We start from the raw sequence: 21073 nt of genomic DNA, 5'->3' as shown, positions 1-21073 counted from the left end.
CAGATGTCATCTGTTCCATGAATGAACAGCTCAGTGTGTTAAGTCTACTTTAGGATGACAAGAACCTGAGTTCGCTCGTTAGTGTTTATAAAATTCTGTGGCATTAGAGACAAAGTTAAGGCATTAACTTCCTATAGAATCACATGCAGGAAATTAAAATGAACCACCCCCTCTGACCACTCACAGCTGTAGAGTTCATTTGGAAAGATATTTGCCAGATGCACACAGCTGTGTATCACGAGTGAATTCACCAACCCACCCCGGGACAGCAAGATGAACAGTTTCATATGGCTGAACACACTTTTTAATAAAATCATATTACTTGGGATCTAACCAATCAGCCAAGTATCTACTATCTGACCTGAGTTAAAACCTCAAAAGAGAAACGACTGCTCATATTTACTTGATGTGCAGATAAAATCATAACTTTTTTTTTTTAAGTAAGCTCTACACCCAGCGTGGGGCTTGAACTCACGACCCTGAGATCAGGAGTCGCGTGCTCTACCCACTGAGCCAGCCAGGCGCCCCAAAAGCCTAACATTTTTAAGGAGGTTTTAGTTATGTGAATGGTACTAGTACCTTTCTTTTGACATCTAAGATTCTGGATGGTCAAACCAACATGGGAGCAGATTAATTTTGCTAGTATTTAATGTTTAACTGAAATCCTCTCCGTGGGATCATCCAGGCACCTCTGATTTTATGAGGTAAGAAATGGCAAAGGGAGGAGGGAGGGAGAGAGAGAAAGAAGGAACCAATCTTAAGAAAACTTGCTTCTTTGAAAACCGAATCTAAAACAAAGCAAAAATTTTCAGACAAGCTACTCTCCTCCAGGTAGTGAATGAACAAGGACCACTGGCCCCCTCAGTCTCTCCTGATCAAGGAAGGGAAACGTGAGGTCAGTTAGGACCCCGTAAAACTCCCCATTTCAGACAAAGAGAACCTGACCGGCCAGCATTGCACTGTCCAAACCAAGCATGCCCGTGTACACAGCAAAAGCTCCAGGGAATTTGCCTGAGTATCTTGGGGATATCTTGTGTTCTTTCATTTTCATCATTTTTCAGTCTTTTAAGTATTTTCCCTACAGAGGTCATCCTGGCAAAATGACCAAGCTTAATAGAGGATGTCATCTGAAAAAAGTGGGGGGGGGGGACGACCCAGACAAAGCAGCAAATCCACGCACCCATCAGCGATGATGGTGTTCACGCCGAGGGCGTCCCTCCTCGGGAGAGACCAAGGCTAGCAGCCGCACCTAGCAAACTCCCGTTTTGTTTTGTTTTTTTTTAATCCCTGGCCATGCAAATGTTAAGTTTTGCCACTTTATAAACAAAGGCTGATTCTTTCCCTAGCGACAGCATTCCTACATTTCCGTTTGTAGTACAGAGAAGATGGGCTTTGCCAGGAGACACGCGGGGTTCAAATCCCTGCTCCACTGGTCCCTGCACAGTTTAACCTTGAACTCCTCCCCTGATGTCAGTCTTCACAAAGCTTCGTCTGTATGGTCTCTGAATTTCTATTTCCCTACACACAAACTAGCCTTAGCTACCTCACAGCTAGGTGAGGTAAGCAACAAACTTTACGACTCTATTCAGAAATAGACAAACACTTCCTGATTGCCCACGGGGCAGACACTGCTGTGGGCAGAGAGCCGGAGTCCCGGACCTCACACAACCTATATGCTCAAGCGTGGCCGTGGCTCTTCTGGCTCTAAGCAAAACTGAAAATACTCGTTTCTGGTACCCTCTCACAGTCCAGCCACCGGCTTCCTCTTGCCCCCATGGCTCCAGTCTGTGCCCAGTAATTATCACTAATTATCTCTGAAATGTGAGCTGATAAGAGCTCAAATGCAAGAGTAGCAATTGCGGCTTCTCGCCGCCCCACAGACAGACATCACTAATCCAGCCCAGCGCCAGTGACCCTGAACCAACGCCAACCCCAAAGACAGACATCACTAGTCCAGCCCAGCACCTGTAACCCTGAACTCCAACTCTAACCCCACCGTCAGACATCACTAGTCCAGCGACCCTGAACTCCAACTCCAACCCCACAGACATCACTAGTCCAGCGACCCTGAACTCCAAGTCCAACCCCACAGACATCACTAATCCAGCCCAGCACCTGTGATCCTGAACTCCAACTCTCAGAAGATATTCCAACAGCCCCTACCAGCTACACAGCCGGCAAAACTGCAACCTATTAAGTGATGTTCTTCCCACGTATTCACACTTTAATATGGGGCCCCTGAGGACTTAAACATAAAGATCCCTTCGGCTCCCAAACACAAAGAAAGGTCAAGACAGAAGTGAGGGGAAAAACTGAGGGGAACACATTTCATGACGTGGTCCCCAAGTGAACATTTCCTACCTTATCTTTTAGATTAAACTATTCCCTGTAACTGTTGGGCTTTTGACTAGAGTGCAAAGAGTGCTATTTGTGGTACTTTTAAAATAATATAGAATCATCGGTGTAAGACGAGCTAGACTCCTCAGCCTGCGGTGAGCCCAGGCGACCAGCCCGCCGAGGTTGAGAGCGGCAGACAGGGCGAGCTGGTAAGGGAGCCGTCAGCATCTTACCTGTATGCAAAACCGTCCTCACCTGTGTCACTGCTGGTAGCACGTCTTCATTCTTCCAAACTCTGGGCTCCAGGAACACAGATTTCAGGTCTGTTTTGTAACATGTTGTGTCCCCAGCAACCAGTACAGCAACTAAACCACAGCCGACTCTCAAATACCCATGAAGAGAGCTCGAACAACCACGATCAGTCTTCTCCTACTTTGCGATTTCCGATTCAGAGAACAACAGTGTGAAACCATGGGGGAGATCATGGGTCATAATTATATGAAGAGAGTAGCTTTCTAGATTCGTACTTTGGCCTTCCAATCTCAGGCCACCACTTCAGGTCTCCACACTATCACCCCACACCGCCTCAAAGGAGTGATTCACTAATTTTAAAAAAAGGGGGGGAGGAAGGAAGAAAAATTAACACACACAACTCAGTTTCAGTTTCTGAGCCATCTCAATTCTTGGACTAAGAAAACAGCTCTCATCAAATAAGAAAGTTAGCTACATAACAGATACAGACCATGACAATATTCACGTCTCGTCTTCATTCTTGTGGAAAAGGAACCCAACCCCTAGGCCCAAGATGGAGTCACTTGCCCCTAGGACAGCAAACCCAGACTTAATTGCAGTTTCAACCTCTCCAGAAGAATTTTAAGCCAGTCAATTTGGAATTTTCTGGTCAACACCAATGAGGTAATTTGTTACACAGGCCCTCTCTGTCCCCCTAAGGAACTGGAGTTAACCCACGTAATTAGACACTCCACCTGCCCTTCCCACTAAGGGAAGGTGATCGTGCCTAGAATAATCCTTGCATTTTGCTAATAACTTCCTTGACCCATGTTCCTTCCTGTAAAAACCTTCTATTTTGTACAACTCTTTGGAGCATCCCCTCTACGTGCTCGATGGGATGCTGCCTGATTCAGAAATCGATTAAATAAAGCCAATTACATCTTCAAATTTACTTGGCTGAATTTTAAGACTCCCCAGCAGGCTTAGTTAGGCCATGATGAAGCTGGTATCTGTGAACTCATTCACATCTCTACATCTGTTAATCACAAAGGAACTCTTGAGATCCCACGGACTGCCCAACATCTAGGAGAGGAGTGAACATTTAACAAAATGGATTTTTCCAAGAAAAATATACTGAGGCTTTATAAATCACTAATAGTTTAAAAACCAAGACCCAACAAAGCCCATGTACACACATATTTAAAACCAGATGTGCAACTAGTATTGCCCACAGAGAACTTGGGACAGCCCACAAGAGCTTTTGAAAATAAGAACAAAACACATTTTGCCAGATTTACTAGTCATGTGTTATTGAAGATACATTAACAACAGCTCAGTCTCCACAAAGAACTATGATAGACCCGGACCAAACAGGAAAGGATTATGATGGTTTATCACACTTCTTCCTAGTGGTCAAATGTGAACTCTGATATTGAAAACCGACTCTAAGTTTACCTACAAACCTACGTGTTCCCAAAGCTTTCCCACTAGAAGCAGTATGGCTGGCTTGGTGGTTAAGTCTTAAAAAACCATTGACTTTTATTCTTACCTAAAACCCGATTTTTTTTTTAAAGATTTTATTTATTTATCCGACAGAGATAGAGACAGCCAGCGAGAGAGGGAACACAAGCAGGGGGAGTGGGAGAAGAAGAAGCAGGCTCATAGCGGAGGAGCCTGATGTGGGGCTCGATCCCATAACGCCGGGATCACGCCCTGAGCCGAAGGCAGACGCTCAACCGCTGTGCCACCGAGGCACCCCTAAAACCCGATTCTTAATATACCCTCCACTCAGTCAGTATGTTCCAAGGAACCAGGTAAAAAATTCTGTTAACTAAATTTTCTCCTCCCTCCCTGACCACTCCCTTAACAAATAGCAACAAGGCAAAGAACCAAGCAGTCACTGGAAGCAACATGTTGGACCATGAGAAGGACAAGGTTCCTTCCCCTGATTGCCTCATTGTCCCCAGAATTTAATAATTAAAATTGGATTTCATGGTATGGCAGTTACATGAATATCCTTACTTTCTGGAGATGTATTCTAGAGTATTTAAAAATGAAAGCTCTGTGAAAACTCGTCAAGCTCTATACTTGTCCTTTGTATAGTTTTTTGCATGTATGTTATATACCTCAATTAAAAGTTTATTTTTTAAAAAAGAAGAGTGAAAGATCCTGGTGTCATTTGTTTTTCAAAGGTTCAACAGGGGCGCCTGGGGGGGGGGCGCTCAGTTGGTTGAGCATCCAACTCTTGGTTTTGGCTCAGGTCATGATCTCACGGTCGTGGGAGGGAGCCCTGAGTCGGGCTCTGAGCTCAGTGTGCAGTCTGCTTGAGATTCTTTCTCTCCCTCTGCCCCGCCCCCACTCTGTCTCACTCTAAAATGATTAAGTAAAAATCTTTTTAAAAATAAAAAAAGGTTCAACAAATAAATAGATAATACGTAATAAATGGATAGATGAAGCAGCTGAGACAAATGTTCATTGCTGAATGCAAGGACTGGATATACGGGGCATCTACTTTTCTGCATGTTTTAAATTCTTATAAGAAAATCTAATTGGATTTCCTATGTATTCACACAAATAGATTTAGCAAATACAGGAAGAGCCCTCACGGGCAGACAGCAGGGTCTCTAACAAGAAGAAAGGTAAGCCTATGGCGATAGAAGGAGCCACGAATGCCCCTAAAGGACCATGAGTTTTCTGAGCTCAAAAAGGGCTTCAACCAACCTCCACCTCTCCAAGTGCAAGGACAGAACTGGGATTTATTTGAATTACACAAAAGTTGGAAACAAGTAGGAGAAAAACGGATCAGAGAAAGAAAGAAGAGTAATTCAAGTACCCGAGACAACCAAGAGGAAGAGATGCATGTTGTCCAAATCAAGGTAACAGTAACAGAGTCTCCAGGGAAGGAAAGAGTGTGATCCTCAAGGATTTATGAGCGAAAACACGCACGTCTCCATTTATCTTAGTTTTATAAAAGCAGAATTCCTTCTGGTGGGGAACACTTGTACCTGAGCCTTTGGACCCTTGATTTGAGCCCTAGTCCTGACTCTCCTATATTTCCTCTATTTCCAAGACAAATCCCTATCGAACCTCAACCGCCAACAGCAGAGAGCAGCATCTGCCCCGTGCACACTGGAGGGAACTGGTGCATATCACTTAAGCAGCACTGGGCTTGACAAACAGGAATGACTGGAATCTTCTTGGGGGGGGGGGCAGCACAATAGCTGAACTTAGCGAGCGCTGGGGGCTTTTAAACTCAAGCTTATTTTTCTCTCACGCTGAAAGAATGCACTAGGATTTTATTGCTTACATTTTCACCAGATAATTCAAGAGTCAAAAAGTAGCTCATTACATCCTCCTGCAAAGATCATCATTAAGAATTACGAGGGAAGGAACGCCCGGGCGGCTCAGTCAGTTGAGCATCCAACCCTTGATTTCGGCTCAGGCCATGATCTCAGGGTCCTGGGATCGAGCCTCGTGTCAGGCTCCATACTCAGTGGGGAGTCCGCTTGAGATTCCCTCCCCCCTCCCTCAGCCCCTTCCCTGCCCCCCTCTTTTAAATAAATGTTTTTAAAAAAAGAACTGCAAGTGAAGAAGATTCATTTTTACAGGGTTGATTCAGACAAAGTAAGGGCAGTATGCGTTACCATAATTTTAATATTAAAACAAAGCTAATATATCAGCAAAATTTACTAGATACTACACATCCAAAAAAATGCTCTACACAGGGCCCCTTCAATCAGTTCTAAGGAGGGATAAACAGAACCTGTGGCCAACTAGGCTTGCTTTGGGGTTGGCAAACATTTCCTGCAAAGAGCCAGATAGGACCTGTTTTATGGTCCACGGTCCATATGGTCTCAGTGTAACCACTCAGCTCTGGGGCTACAGCATAAAAGCAGCCATGGCCAACACGTAAACAGACGGGCCGGGTGTGTTCCAATAAAACTTCACTGAAGGACACTGAAATGTGAACTACATGTCATTTTCACATGTCATGAAATAGTCCCCTTTTTTACTTTTTCGACCGTTTAAAAATGTAAATGAAATGATTTCAGCTTTAGAAGATGAGAAAGTTCTGGTGATTGGTTGCCCGCAATGTGAATTTAATCAACACTGCTGAGCTATACACTTAAAAATGGTTAACACGGTAGATTTCATGGTATATATTATTTGCTATAATTAAAAACTGATTTAAATTAAAAAAAAAAAAAAGTACGACCATTTCTGGCTGATGGGCTCAATCTGGCCTAGGAGTTACCATTTGCAGCCCCTGATAGAATCTGAATGTTTCATTCGGAAATAGGATGTGAAATTCACTGCTTGTTAACCCAACGTGACTAGAAACCTGCCATCAGAAGTCCCTCAACAGCAGTCTCCACCGAGGCCACTTAAGCAGTGTCCTGGAGTCCCCTGTGTGAGGGCACAGACATTGCTTGGATTCCTGTCATATTTCTGTGGACCTGAGGGCTTGTGAACGGAGGGACACATCCCTTTGGGTTGTGAGTCTACTCAACTGGAATCTTCCTCTGCAGAGGAAAACTGGATTTGAGGACGGGACCCACACATGCCCTCAGCAGCCATGCATCCGCCAGGCCCTTGAGGAGGATGTGTATCGAAACGTCCAGGCCTGGGAAGGGGCTGGCCGAAGCAGAGGGCTCAGGGAAAGGCCAAGTACAGATCAGACACAGAAAGTCTGGGGGGCCCCGAGGCTGGGCTCTGAAAGCATTTACGTCATCATCAAAGGAAACAGGGGCTGCATTTCCAAATCCCACACTTCCCATGTCCACACCACCAATAAGCAGATGGAGGTAGAGAGGCCAAGTTTTCTCAGAGCAGCAACTGTGACCCAGGAAGACAAGTCCCAAGGACAACTGGGTTCGGCCTGGCCTGCGATGCCACAAAAAACTAGGATCAGGTGAGAGCATGAGGGATTCTTCTAAGAGAACATAGCAGCCCCTTGTTGCAGAATCGGCCTGTGGCTAAAATTCACTGTTTACACAAAAACATTTTTTTCTTCCTGTGATATTAACGTGTTGAATGCCTACATAACATAATAAGCCTCTTCTCTGTGCCTCTAACACCATCCTTTTATAGTTTTTGATGGTGGGTTTTATTAATAAAGAGATCCCGGGGTGGCTTTTATTCTTTAATCTACATGTAACATCTGGAAATTCTGGAAACTGGTTTGAAATCTCGGACTTCGGAAAATTTTCCAAAAGGTGGCTGTTCCAAAGAGTGACTCATGACTAACCTAAAACCCTCCCTTCGCCGCCAACCAAGCAAATGAGTAAACTCTGTGTTAATGACTGCGCTTCATTGATAGGAGCTGTGATTAATCTGATGTGGACAGGGTGCTGGGCCCTGGTGCCTTTTCTACATTTCCTTCAAAGGACAAAGTTGGGATTGTTATTTTCATTTTGGAGAGAAGGACAATGAGGCCCACGGAGCAAACCTGCCCAAGACCACACAGCGAGTAAGTGGCTGAATGGGGATTTGAGCCCAGATCTTTCACACAAAAATTAATGCTTCCCCCTTCTCTCTCTCTCTCTGCCTTTCTGGTAGATTAAACAGAAAATCATATAACGTGAAAACCACTGCTGACATGAGCTGGAAAACCATTTTACGTAGAAATTTCTTGGTGACTTGTTCTCACTAGGTCTCTCTCCTTATCTATAAAGGAATGACTTGGCGCAAATGGCGCCTATTAATTTCATGCCCTCGACACCAATTTTTCCCTCATTAGTCAGTCATGCCAGGAAAAAATGGAAAAAAGCACTTAAAAGTCATTTGGCTATTTTTAGCTTATTTTTCCTGTCACACAGAATGATCGACAGCCCTCCTGGGAATCAAGGGATTACTCTGGCAGGGCACAGAACTTTAGAAGCCATCACCGAGAAAATCAACTAGTCGCAGGGCACCATGTGACGTTCGGCTTCCCACGGGGCGTTGCTGACATCAACTACCTCCACCATCAGACTGACTTCTGAGACGGTGTCTCCACTCCCGCAGGATCCAGAGCCCCAAGCAGAAAAGAAGCCCAGTATACACATGTTGTTGAAAATACGGTAGAAACAACCACTTTACAATGCAACGTTAAGAGCTGCACGATTAAAATCCCAGAACGTTACGCGCCTGAACAGCTGAATAGGAACATACAGTCACCAGGAGGAACTTGTGCGCCATGTTGCCCCCAGCACCACTAACACGAGAGGATTGCGTCCTGTAGTCCAAAAACACCTGGACACGCCCAGGGATTCAAAACACCACATTCAGACACGCTCAACGGTACCACTTTTCATAGGCTGAGCCCTGTGTACTTTTCGAAGTGCCTTCCCTTCAGTTCATCTGCGCAAACTCTGAGTGTCTGGTAAGCGCCAGGGCCTGTGTTTGGCACATAGGACGATAACGTTAACAAAGACCAGCATCTTGCCTTTAAGGAGCTGCGTCTGGCGGGTCTGGGGCTATGTAAGCGAGGACAGCTGACCTATGAACAACACGGGGATGAAGGGCACCAACCCCCACACAGCTGAAAATCTGCATGTTAACTTGACTCCCCCAAAACTTAACTACTAATAGCCTGCTGTTGACTGGAAGCCTTACCGATAACATCAATAGTTAACACCTTTTTTTATGCTATATGTATTATGTACTGTATTCTTAAAGTAAGCTAGAGAAAAAATGTTAAGAAAATCATAAGGAAAATACATTTACAATATGCATGATTAAAAAAACAAAAACCCTCCACATACAAGTTAATCCACAGTTTCTCCTACATTGGTCAAGGGTCAACTGTCCTAACAATATTGTGAGGTTCAGTAACACAGCACATCTTAGATCTAGAGATGGCACAGATTTCCCAAATGAGATGATGTCTCAACAAGGTTTCGAGGGAGAATAGCTTTCAAGATGAGGGTAGGGAAGGGGGAGAGCATGTGAAAGGCATTCCAGAAGGAGAAAACAGCACATACAAAGGTCCTGCCCCAGCACACTGGGTAATGTATTCGGAGAGACAAAGAGGGACCACTTTCACTGGAGGGTTCTGCGGGAGTTGGGCTAATGCCTGAGGCCTGCTCCACTGGCCCTCCCCATCTAGGACCCAGGGCTCCATGAATGGTACCCCTCTGAAGGATGAAGGGAGGGGTTTTCTCCAAGGTCACCAGTGAATCCATGACTAAGTCAAAGTTTGAATCAAGGAGGCGCCAACGCTTACAACAAAAGTCACTTTGCTTCCAAACCAGGTAGAGCTAACTAATAAAAAAATAAATAAAAAAGTTACAGGAAGGGCCTAAAAAGAAATGAGAAAATGACAACCACTGGAAGAATGTCACAATATAAAAGGTTCAGATTCATAATAAACATGACATCAATTCTAAGAAGATAAACATCACATAAAGCTTAAGGATATTTTGAATGATGGATGGGCCATGATTTAGTCAATCCCATACGGCCAGACATCTAGGAGGCTAGATTTTTGCACATAGACTGAACCACTCCTTAGAAGAAATCCCTTCAAAGAGCAACCACCAGTCAAAAACATATAAGGTCATACACTTTTATAGGAGATCACAAGATTTTCTCTTTATATTGTTCAATATTTTATGACTTTTGAGCGACCACAGATTTTCTGAAAACTTTGAGAACAACCCCTAAAACAGAGTTAAGTACAAAGAAAGATAAAAGAGGAACCATACATCCACCGCCCAGAGAGGACAATGTTCTGTCACACTTCTGGTTCAGGGGTTTTTATAACTAGAAATAAAACCTCATAAATAAAATTATTCCCATTCTATCTTCCTATTTGTGTGTCTTTCCAATATAGTTTATATACACACAGGCACACACCCCTACGGAAATACAGAGAACTCTTTGTAGGTATGATTTTAAATATAAATTAAACCATAGTCCTATCATTCAAAATTATGTTCTTGAAGTCTACTTTGATTTAAAGAACCATAGTTCACTCCTTTAACTCCAGCACAGTCCTGGTTTAAATACACCATCTTCTATCTATCCAACCTGTTTATGGGTATTTAAGTCGTTTGCAATTCTACTCCTGAAGATCAATTCCGTTAATAACTATCCTTGTATTTCTCCTCCTGTGAGACAGCCAGAGATTCTCTCTAGATACGAACATTGTAAACAAGAATAATGTTGAAGATGAAATTGTATTAGGGAAGGAACGTGGTGACAGTGTCTGGGACACTTGGCTAACACCTCTCATTAGGATGTCACAATCTACACAACACCAGGGTAATACCCGGCTTCTCCAAAAATGCCTACTACCTCCTCTTCAGCCTATTGGACAGTAATTGTAGGATTATGGTAAACTCACTTGGGTCGCAGAGATTATTGGCTGTATTCCCCTTTGTCCCAATAAAAATTCCAACTAAAATTCATGTACAACACGAATAGCTATCACAATGCCATTTTAACACATTAATTCAATGCCGGTAATGCCACCAGATCACCCCCAGTGAATGCAGAATGCACAAATTCCATGAACCCATGCCTGGAATGACCAGTTCCCATTCCAGCTCTCATTCCAGCTCTTAGCTTTAACTGGAGATCCTTGCTAGTCCCCTCAATGAGCTCCGTTCGCCATGATCTTAAATGGAAAAAACACTCGATCACCTCATCCCACTTGGAAATCACAATCGTAAGTTGCCCTCCAGCTGCCTCAGTGTCCCTAAAATAAGCACATTTGGTGCCTGGAGGGAGAGGAACAGTTGGCAAGAAGAATAACATGGTATCAACCTGTACGAAGCAGAGTCGGGACCAAGAAGGGCTGCCAAAATCATCCACCCGGACGAATTCAAACCACGTGTTGCTTCTTTTTCCTTCTTTTCCCCCACACCCACCCACAAAGACGGCATCCATATTGCAAACTCTCATAGACATTTTTTTTAAACAAGCATCAAAATATGTTCTTCCTAGGACACCATAAACCCCTTCCCACACACAATTTTCCACCATCCTCATCCCATTCAAAACAAAAAAGCTCCCCAGCACAGAAGCACACAGTCTTGCAGATTCATGGAAGCTGCTTTCACTCTGGGAGGGAGCAATGCTGCCTGGTCCAAGAAGGGACGTGGTAAGAGGGGGTGGAACGGAACACAAGGCAGCATCCATGGGAGGGGAAGGCAGGCAGACACCAGGATTTCTTTCTGGAAGGCGGGATCCCACCCCCACCCCAGAATGGGCCAGCTCATCGTAACTCCCCAGCACTGCAAGAACCCCAGGAGAGGGCCAGAACTTCCCCCAGGGGACCCTGGGTGACACATCCTCTCCCCCCTGGGGCCTCCCCTATAAAAAAAAGGTATGAGGCCACACACACTCCCCCCCTTCAGGTGGGGATCTCAGAATCCCATTGTCCCAGAAAACTGCCACACCTGTCCATCCTTGTGTCCCAGATGCCCTGTAAAATGCCCCCACCACAGTGCAGGAATTACATGGAGACCTAAGCCTCCAACGGATCACGCAGGTCTCTCCAGAGCCTTCTCCTGCAGCCTGTGCAGAACTGATTAACACTGCAGGCCATGATGCTCTCTGGCCAGCAGGGCTCTGGGATGGTGCCTGGCCCTTTGCATCCTGTCTGTGGCCTCATTTAACACCGCTCTTGGCCGGGTAAACCTGGCAAGCAGCAGATGAGAAGTCAACTTCCAACACTGGTCAGCTTCTTGGCAGGACAGGGGGACTGAAATCAGAACAGGGTTTCCGTGTTAGAACTCCCTGCCTTGGGAGAACAAGAGAAAGCAACTCCAGCTCAAATCTCAGGGATTCTGAGAATAAGGGCCTAAAAAGGCAGGTGCAGAAGGGAGGAGTGCAGGCAGTGTGAATGAAACAAGCACTTGTAGGTGAGTTTGAGGTCTCCTGGCATTGTTCTGCTTTCACGGGCCCAGAATTGAGCGGGGCTGAGTCCCAGACCTCGGGGTACCATAACCTTGACCTTTCCAATGTTTGCATGGTTTACCCAGGATGCAGTGAATACCTGCAGGGGCTGAACCCAGAAGGGATGCGGGTGGCTACACCACCTGAGCCTTGTATTTTTTAATGGAATAAGCTGAAGGAAAGCAAAGAAGCATTTTAAACGGAGCAGTGTTTCACCCATCAGCCAGCAATAGGTGACTTCCAACATGATTAAGAGAATCTTAGAAAAGACAACCAGCTTGGGGGCACCTGGGTGGCTCAGTCGGCTGAGCACCTGCCTTCAGCTCAGGTCATGATCCCAGCCAGGGTCCTGGGATGGAGCCCCACATCAGGCTCCCTGCTCAGTGAGGGGAACCTGCTTCTCCCTCTCCCTCTCCCCCTGCTGATGCACTCTCTCCCCCTGTCAAATGAATATTAAAAAAAAAAAAAAAAAAAAAGACCAGCTTTATACCTTTTAGACAGCAGATGAGCAATGAGTGACCAAACACACAAAGCAAGAATATATTATGTCTTTTCTATGGTGTCCAGACCCACTGGGGTCAGCTAGTGTCCAAAGTCACAAATAATTTATTCGGTCAACTAACTGAAGCACAGAAATCCTCAGGGGCAGAAGAGACCAACATTTTTATTAAAAGTAAAGCGCCCCCTCCCTACAGCAGACAATAAGGCCCTCAGAAGGTAAGAGGATCGCGAAGTAATAATTTTATTAGGAAGCTTGCTGAGGGCTGTGTTTTTTTTAATTGCATTTCCCCCATGTAAAGACTGGTTTTTCTAAACTTTTCCTTGGAACGGACTGCCCATCAGCACATGCAGGAGTTCACTAACACAGTCCAGAGGATTAAAAGCAGGAAAGAGCCTGAAGGATGATTTTGATTTCCCTGTTTCAGAACATTCGAACTAAAGTTCAAAGGTAACTGGCCCAAAGTCACACAGCTCCTCCCAACACACACACACACACACTTTCCACGTATTTTTAAATGTCCCACTTCTAAGGCCCCTGGACTATTTCCCAGACCCCTCCCCTCCACCCAATCAAAATCTTCGGTCCGAAGCTTAAGCCAAGACTTACACCAAGAACTCCTTCCTCTTTTCTTTAAAGTGTATAAGAGATCAAGTTTTCAAGAAACCGTTTTGGAGTATGAATTTTAAATGTTGCCATATTTATAATCAAACACTGTGAAACTTGGTGAAGAGGTCTGAGTTTCCAGAAGCCAGTAAACCTAGGGGACACAAACCTCCAGTCCCTCAGGCTAAACTAGGGGGGCCCGACACTGGGGGGCAGGTGGGCACCAAGACGGGCTGCATGGATGCCCCTCACTGAACAAATTCTAAGACTAATTAGAGACTAGCAGAGGTGTACTGATTACAAAAAAAAAAAAAAAAATTAAATTCTTGAATTAATTACCAAATAAAATCACATAAATATACATGAATAATCCCACCAGGTGGCAATACTCCTGGGCTGCTTACCTAGAATTTGCCACTTCATCATGAAGGCAAGACAGGAGATGCTGGCAGACAGTGAGAGGCTTGGCAGACCACTTAGTGATGGACTTCGGCTTTCTTCTTTGCTTAACCGTCTTTGCCAACACTCAGGTCTTCCCACTTAAATGTGCACTCTTGGAAGCTTTACCTTCTCACATCGAATGATACCTGTTTCAGGCCACAAATTAGTAAGCATGATGCTCAGCGGTCTAATGCATTATCAAGATGGACTGACCCATCTTGACACAAAACCATACCGGTCGATGATCTTCTAAACTATTACTAGAGTTTTTAAAGGAAAAAAGCATATCGAGACCAGAGGGTTTCACAGCCTGAGCTCATCAAGTCCTACTAATTAGGTGAATACTGAATAAAACATCAGATTCTGATAGAGTGAACATTTTAGCTTGGATATATTCCAAGCCACATATCAATTGGATTTTCTGGGTTTTTTGTTTTTTTTTTTAATTGAGGGGGGCGGGGCAGAAGGAGAGAGAATTTTAAACAGGCTCCATGCTGGGCGTGGAGCCCAACGTGGGGCTTGATCTCACAACCCTGAGATCATGAGTTGAGCCGAAATCAAGAGTCAGATGCCCACCCAAGGCACCACTGTAGTTCTTAAAGAAGGATCTGCACAGATATATAAAGAACAAGACAGCAGGAGAGGAGGACGGGAAGGTAATGAAAATCCAAAACGAGAAGGAAAATATGTATTTTTAATTTGACATTGATTAGACTGTGCCAAGAAGAAAAATTAACAAACCCATCACACTCTCCCCCTCCCCCTTCAGAAAATCTATCATATCCAAAAGCTTCCAGAACACATTTTTATCATATCAGATTACTGACACAGTCAAGGTTGGGGGCGATCTAAATATGGAGACGATTCCATCTCTAAAAATACTTGAGGAAGTTAAGAACAAATATTATCTTTTCTAATCAAAAGGCTTTTCTTTGCATTCAATGATATTAAGAAATTTTTGATACATATTTTCAGCTGATGATGGGATAGTGATGGTGTTGGGAAAAAAATATGGATCTTTCAAGTGATACACAGTAAAAATGTTTACAACGGGGCACCTGGGTGGCTCAGTCTGTTAAGCATCAGACTCAGCTCAGGTTGGGAGATAAAGCCCCAGGTCAGTCTCCACGGTCAGCCAAGAGTTTGCTTGAGATTCTCTCCCTCTCTCTCGCCCTTCCTCCCCCACTTGCACACGCTCACGCTCTCATGCTCTAGCATAAATATATTTATTTTAAAAAATGTTTGCAACTGAAAACGAAAGTTTTGCTTTCTGAAGGAAACTTTTCAAAACCTGGTGATGCCCACCCGTACATTTTTTAAATCATTCTTTTTCATTCTTTTTATTATCACATTTCCTTTTTTGAAAAACGTGTGGTAGAATTACATACAATTCACCATTTTTTTAAGTGTACAGTCTGGGGGATTATGAACATTCTCATTGTTATGCAACCATCATCGCCATCCATCTCTAACATTTTTTCATTGCAAAACAGCACCTGTGCACCCATTAAACACCAGCTCCCCATCGCCCCTCCCTCCAGTCCCTGGCAACCACCACTCTCCGTTCCGTCTCTACCCGGCTCACAATTTGCAGGACTCCCTTGGTTTCAAACTCAGAATTAATAACATAATACCAAAAAAAAAACCTCCCTCGGATTCCAAATATTGATTCATTAAAATACAGTATAACATATGTATTTAATTTACAATAAAAATACCAACATTTTAATAGTTACATAAAATTCTGTGTACAAATAAATGATCATTTAAGTGAACTTATGGTTTTATTATTACTTTCATGAAGTCATTCAATGGACTTTTATTTCTATTAGCTCTGTGAAAGCGCTTCCTAGAAATGAAATGGCTGGGTCAAAGCTAGCACATTTTTAAGATTTTTGACCAGTTGCCAAATTGCCCACCAGAAGGGTTGCTGCTTCAACTTTTAGTGATGTGTCTCATATTCAAGTAGACTATTCTAGATTTGGGGGGTGGGATGGAGGCTAAATGATATTCAAACAATGACACAGTTCCCACTGAACGCCTGCACTACCGACCTGTCCTTTCCTTGAAGTTATGAGAGACCTCTCCCACGTGATCTCTGCCTGACATGGGGTATAGCAAATCTACGACGGGCACGAATGGTCATGAGTGAGGAATCAGATTTTCTGAAGGGTTTTTTCTCCCCCCATTAAAAAAGATGAAGATAGAACTCTGAAAGAATCTACGTAGAAGAGCTATAAAACACACAATAAACAAAATACAAATTTCTCTCTCATTACTAATATTTTTCAAAACCAACCCACGAAAGCAAATTCAATTAAAAAGAGCAGTTTCATCCTATTTTACACTATCAGCAAATCAGTGCATTTTGTGATTACACAAGCAACCATTTTGCATTTACAAGAAAAACTGCAAAACCAACAACATCTTCCTCCGTTTTATGTCTTGCCCCTTAATTGAGCTTATTCAGGGTGGCCGAAACGAGCCTAAAAAGAGCCCTCTCTCCACTCGTTTTCCCCACACACACACCCAAAATCTCATTTCTCAAATGAAGCTAAATTCTCTGGTTTTAGAGAGTCATCGTTTCAAAAATTTCTCCTAGAAATAAAAATTTCTTCCTTTGCTTTTCAAGGTAAAACTTTTTTATTTACATAAAAAGGGGAAGGGAGGGAGAGATGGGGGGTGGAAAAGGAGGGAGGCAGGGAGGGGGAGAGAGGGAATGCCATAAAAGAAACTTTGTACTGCATCCAGCGTTTTCTTTACCCCAGCTGCAGCCCAGCCAGCAACTCTTCCCCATGAAGTGGTTCCTGAAAATCGCGTGGTTACTTTTCCCATCTCCCCACTGCCATGGGTTATATGAACATATGTTTTCATTTACAGCATTATGGATATTCTCTAGACAGTCAGTCTGTTGAAAAGAAATTAATCCCAGCAGTGAGCTAAGATCCTGAATTCTCAGCAATTTCTGGTGAATTCACGGTAAGGCTATTCATGCTGAGGCCGAAGCTGAGTGTGTAAACAGCTGACCAGGGCGAAACCATTATGCATCAGGCTTCTCCGGCTTCAATCTCATTCTGCATTTAGAGCAACACAGGCAGAAAAATACCTTTCTCATTAATAAATTCAATACAAATGCAACAGACAGGATTCCTATAATAGCTTCGTGTCTGTATCACAGAGACCGAATGCCTTTTTACTGAGCGCCTACTACGTGCCAGGAATCACCTAACTTCACGGGTACGGTCTAGATCACTCTGCAGGCACTACTGCCAACTCAAGTGACCTCCTGCTGTAAACGGAGACTCCCCGTAGGTGAGTAGTTTGCTCAGAAGCAAGTTGGAAGAGTAGAACTAAGGTCTGAGCGCTCATCTCTCACTCCACACCCGAAAAGCTAAGACAACACAGACATCAATGGCGCGCACATTAGTGTCTCATGACAAGACTGGCTGTTTGGGGGTGGGGAGGAAGGCGCAGTGCTTTTCTAGTACCGACTGCCCCCTCAAATCAACACTTTGCCCAGACCCCGAGAGGTTTCCCAGAACAAGAGGGCAGGCTGAGATGTCTCAGAACCCAAGTAACTAGATGATCGTGTGGACAACAGAGGAAGTTACTTTCAAAGACATTTGTAACCATCTGAGGAGTCCCGTTTTGGGGTTATGGAGAATGAGACAAAACCACGGATCAATTTGTTCCAAACCCCACTTTCAAAATGTGCGCGCCTACACTCAGCCACACTCGGCGAGGCATTCTGAGCTCAAACCCGGGAAGTCGGCCTCCGCCCAGGACTGTATCTGCTAGCCCAAACCAAGACACCGTGTGGCCCAGCGTACACGAAAACGTGCTTTGGGATAGGGCGGTCACGTGGAAAAGGGTAAGAGCAACGCACACGTGGGTTGGGAAGCGAGCTTGACGCGTCCTTGTGGTGTGACCTTGGGCCCCAGCAGCAGCTGTACAGGGATGTCGTTACCACATACACGAGCTCACTGAAGCCCCACAGCCACGTGTGAGCGAGATACTGTTAGCCTCACTTTGCGAATGGCAAACCTCAGGTCACAGTTAGAAAGTGGCAGCAGCTGGATTTGAATCTGGTTTTTGCCTCGCATCAACATCTTGACGTCACCGATAAGCCGTATCATTGCTGAGCCAGATCGTGCTATCGGACTCCGAGGGTGACTACGGCCACTTCCTGGGACCGATCCCAAAAGCTCTCTGCAGCAGCACCCCAGGTGACAGCTCCTACGCGCTCATCATCCTTCATTATCATCATCACCATCCTTCATCATCATCATCATCATCATCATCACGATCTTCGGCGGCAGCAGCCGGGTAGCAAGGCCAAAGGGCTCAACTCAGGGCTACTGCCAATAAACATTTCACAATATTCTTTAATGCTGCAAATGATTCTCCTCTCCCTGAGCACCCTATCAAAGATTAGAAACTTCCCATTCTTCCTTGCCGAACTTGGCTGGAAAGTCACTTTTGTTGCAGCCTAAGTCAACATACGGCTATTAATTCATCACACCCCCCACGTACAGCGTCAGTGCCAACCTCTGGAATTCTCCCTGCTCACAACCAAGGAGCTGGTTTTATTTTGATAAAAGCTACTCTGAAATCTCGGCTCTGTGCTTGCCAAAATCAAGTTGAAAAATGTTGGTGTCAAACAATTTGGAAGCGTTCTAAAACTAATACAGAGAATCAGGGGCAGCTGTGTTTTCCTCTGAAGTATAAATTATCACGAAGGCTCCCTGCGTCATGGATGTGGCTATTTGGGCGGGCTACCAGAGAACTTTCTTTAAAGACCAACACCAGATGCTTCCTTTAAACACCGACTTACAGCTTCAGACCCTTGGAAGGGTTGGTATGAAAGATAAAAGTTTGCAAATGTGTTGCAAAGTATTAAGTACAGAGATGGCTTAGATTTTAGGAGGGCAGCCTGTGGACGCAGAGCTTCAGGACATTCTGTCATAGTCCAGAGGTAAGGCTGCCATGACAGCTCTGTTGCCCATTTGTGAGGTACCACTGGCTTGTCTTTGGGTTCATGTCAAAGTAATGGGACAAAATCATCACTGTGTCTGTCTGTCTGTCTCTCTCTCTCTCCATACATGCACTGTGGCAGGGGAGGCAGAACGGAAGTGGGGAAAATCTTCAGATACCAAAACCCAGACCCTACTCTTTGGAAAATGCCATCATCTCTGGATAAATACATAAAAACCCAGGTAATAAGACCTTATATTGAGTCTACTGAAGAGCCTCTGGATAGCAACTGGACAAGAAGCGCATTTCAAGTCTTTAGTGATGCGGTGATAACCACACGCGCTATGTTCTTTTAGCCTTGTGATTCTCATACTGAGTGATCAAGAAGTTGCGGGGCACCTGGGTGGCGCAGTCGTTAAGCATCTGCCTTCGGCTCAGGGTGTGATTCCGGTGTTGTGGGATTGAGCCCCGCATCAGGCTCCTCTGCTGGGAGCCTGCTTCTTCCTCTCCCACTCCCCCTGCTTGTGTTCCCTCTCTCACTGGCTGTCTCTTTGTCAAACAAATAAAATCTTAAAAAAAAAAAAAAAAAAAAAGAAGTTGGGACTGACCAAAATGACAAAATGATGCTCCAGAAACAATTTTTTAAAACATTCATCTGACAATAAAGTCACTCTAAACTCTATTACACATACTATTAAAGTATTTGAAAATATATACAACGAACTATCTGGCTAGCATAATCTAGTATCTTCTCTCGCTTGAGGAGGGGCATTATCAGATCACATCATCTCATGTGTGAATCTGAGGGCTTTTTGTAGTTGTGTGACTCCCTGCTCCCCAGGAGGGGCTTTCCATTAACCTGAAGAAAAACATCTGCATCTCTTGATTAAAACTACCTTCCAAGTGTCCTGTGGCCTCGCTGACAAAATCTTGGACGAGGAGGAAAGAGAGGTCCTGGCCCCACTTTGGCCACATTAGCTAAATGACCCTGGGAAAAACATTTATCTGTTTGAGACTCATTTTTCTCATTTTGAGAAGGGGATATAGGATGGTCTCCTAGTTTTAAACATCATCCAAGTTCACTTTCCAAAAACACATTTTGATATTACCTACTTTTCTTTTATGATAATTCAAATACACATTTATGCACCTTAGTCATAAATCAGAAACTTCGTTTTATAGGAACATTTTTATCTTTATTCATTTGATCCATAAACACGTATTAAATCCCTGCTATGTGCCAAGCACTATGCTTGAGGCTAGGAACAGACCAAAGACCAGAATCCACCCAATTTCTCTCCTCCCAGTTAAGTGGAAAGACAGGAACCGAATATGGAATTTAGAGGCCAAACACGCTATTGTTTAGAGTCACACACATGTGCCAAACTATAAAGAGAAACAGGGGAAAGATTAACACAAAATTCAGGCCGTGATTACTTCTGTGGGGAGGGAGGGTGAGCAATGAGGAAGGGGCCCATACGGGGAATGTTATGTTTTCGAACTTGCATGTTTGCGTTCTCAAAAAAAAAACAAATCATGTACAAACCCAAAAGACTGGCATTATAAAACATTTCTTTAGAATCTAAAGCATTCAAAACAAATATGGTTTCAGAGTTTAGCGTAAGAGCTTTGATGTGATCGGAGGGGACATTTTAAAGAACAATACTTTTCAAAGTACCAAAGTTTTTCCAATTAAGTCAACGGACAGCCCCCATTTTGGGTGTTTGGGAATCACTGGTAATCTTAAGTAAATTTATGCTAATGTGTTATTTAATATATACAAGTCCCATACTCTTTTCTCAAATGTATCTCCATACCGGAGGCTCAAGAGCTTGAAAACTTGTAAACAAAAATGTAGGTTTTCAAAAAGGTCAACAGCCTAAACCCTGCTTAATTTTGAAGACTTCCAAAAGACATCTGGGGAAGGAGCTGTCAAACATCACATATGTAAATTGGAAGGATAGAGGTGGGTAACCAGAGCCTTCATTCCCCACTGGAATTTCCTTTTTTAAAAACCACCACTGGAAACCGTCACTAAGAACCAGTATTGCTTCAGGTTTTCCTTTGGTCTTTTTTCTTCTATAATGTTCAAAGACAGGT

General features: G+C 44.1%; 1 protein-coding gene and 1 non-coding gene across 2 annotated transcripts in view; both read right to left on the bottom strand.

Moving 5' to 3' along the window:
- The window catches only part of FARP1 (FERM, ARH/RhoGEF and pleckstrin domain protein 1), a 218372-nt gene that overhangs the window by 157369 nt on the left and 39930 nt on the right, over window positions 1-21073 (bottom strand). The gene's annotated exons all lie outside the window — the stretch shown is intronic.
- On the bottom strand, window positions 451-523 carry TRNAR-CCU. The gene has a single exon. It is a non-coding gene; the product is annotated as a tRNA-Arg (tRNA).

This window comes from Ursus maritimus, unplaced genomic scaffold, assembly GCF_017311325.1.
Source record: "Ursus maritimus isolate PB19 unplaced genomic scaffold, ASM1731132v1 scaffold_10, whole genome shotgun sequence".
NCBI classification, from domain to species: domain Eukaryota; kingdom Metazoa; phylum Chordata; class Mammalia; order Carnivora; family Ursidae; genus Ursus; species Ursus maritimus.
Note: the sequence above shows the minus strand (reverse complement) of the source record. Positions and strands in the feature narration are given on the sequence as shown.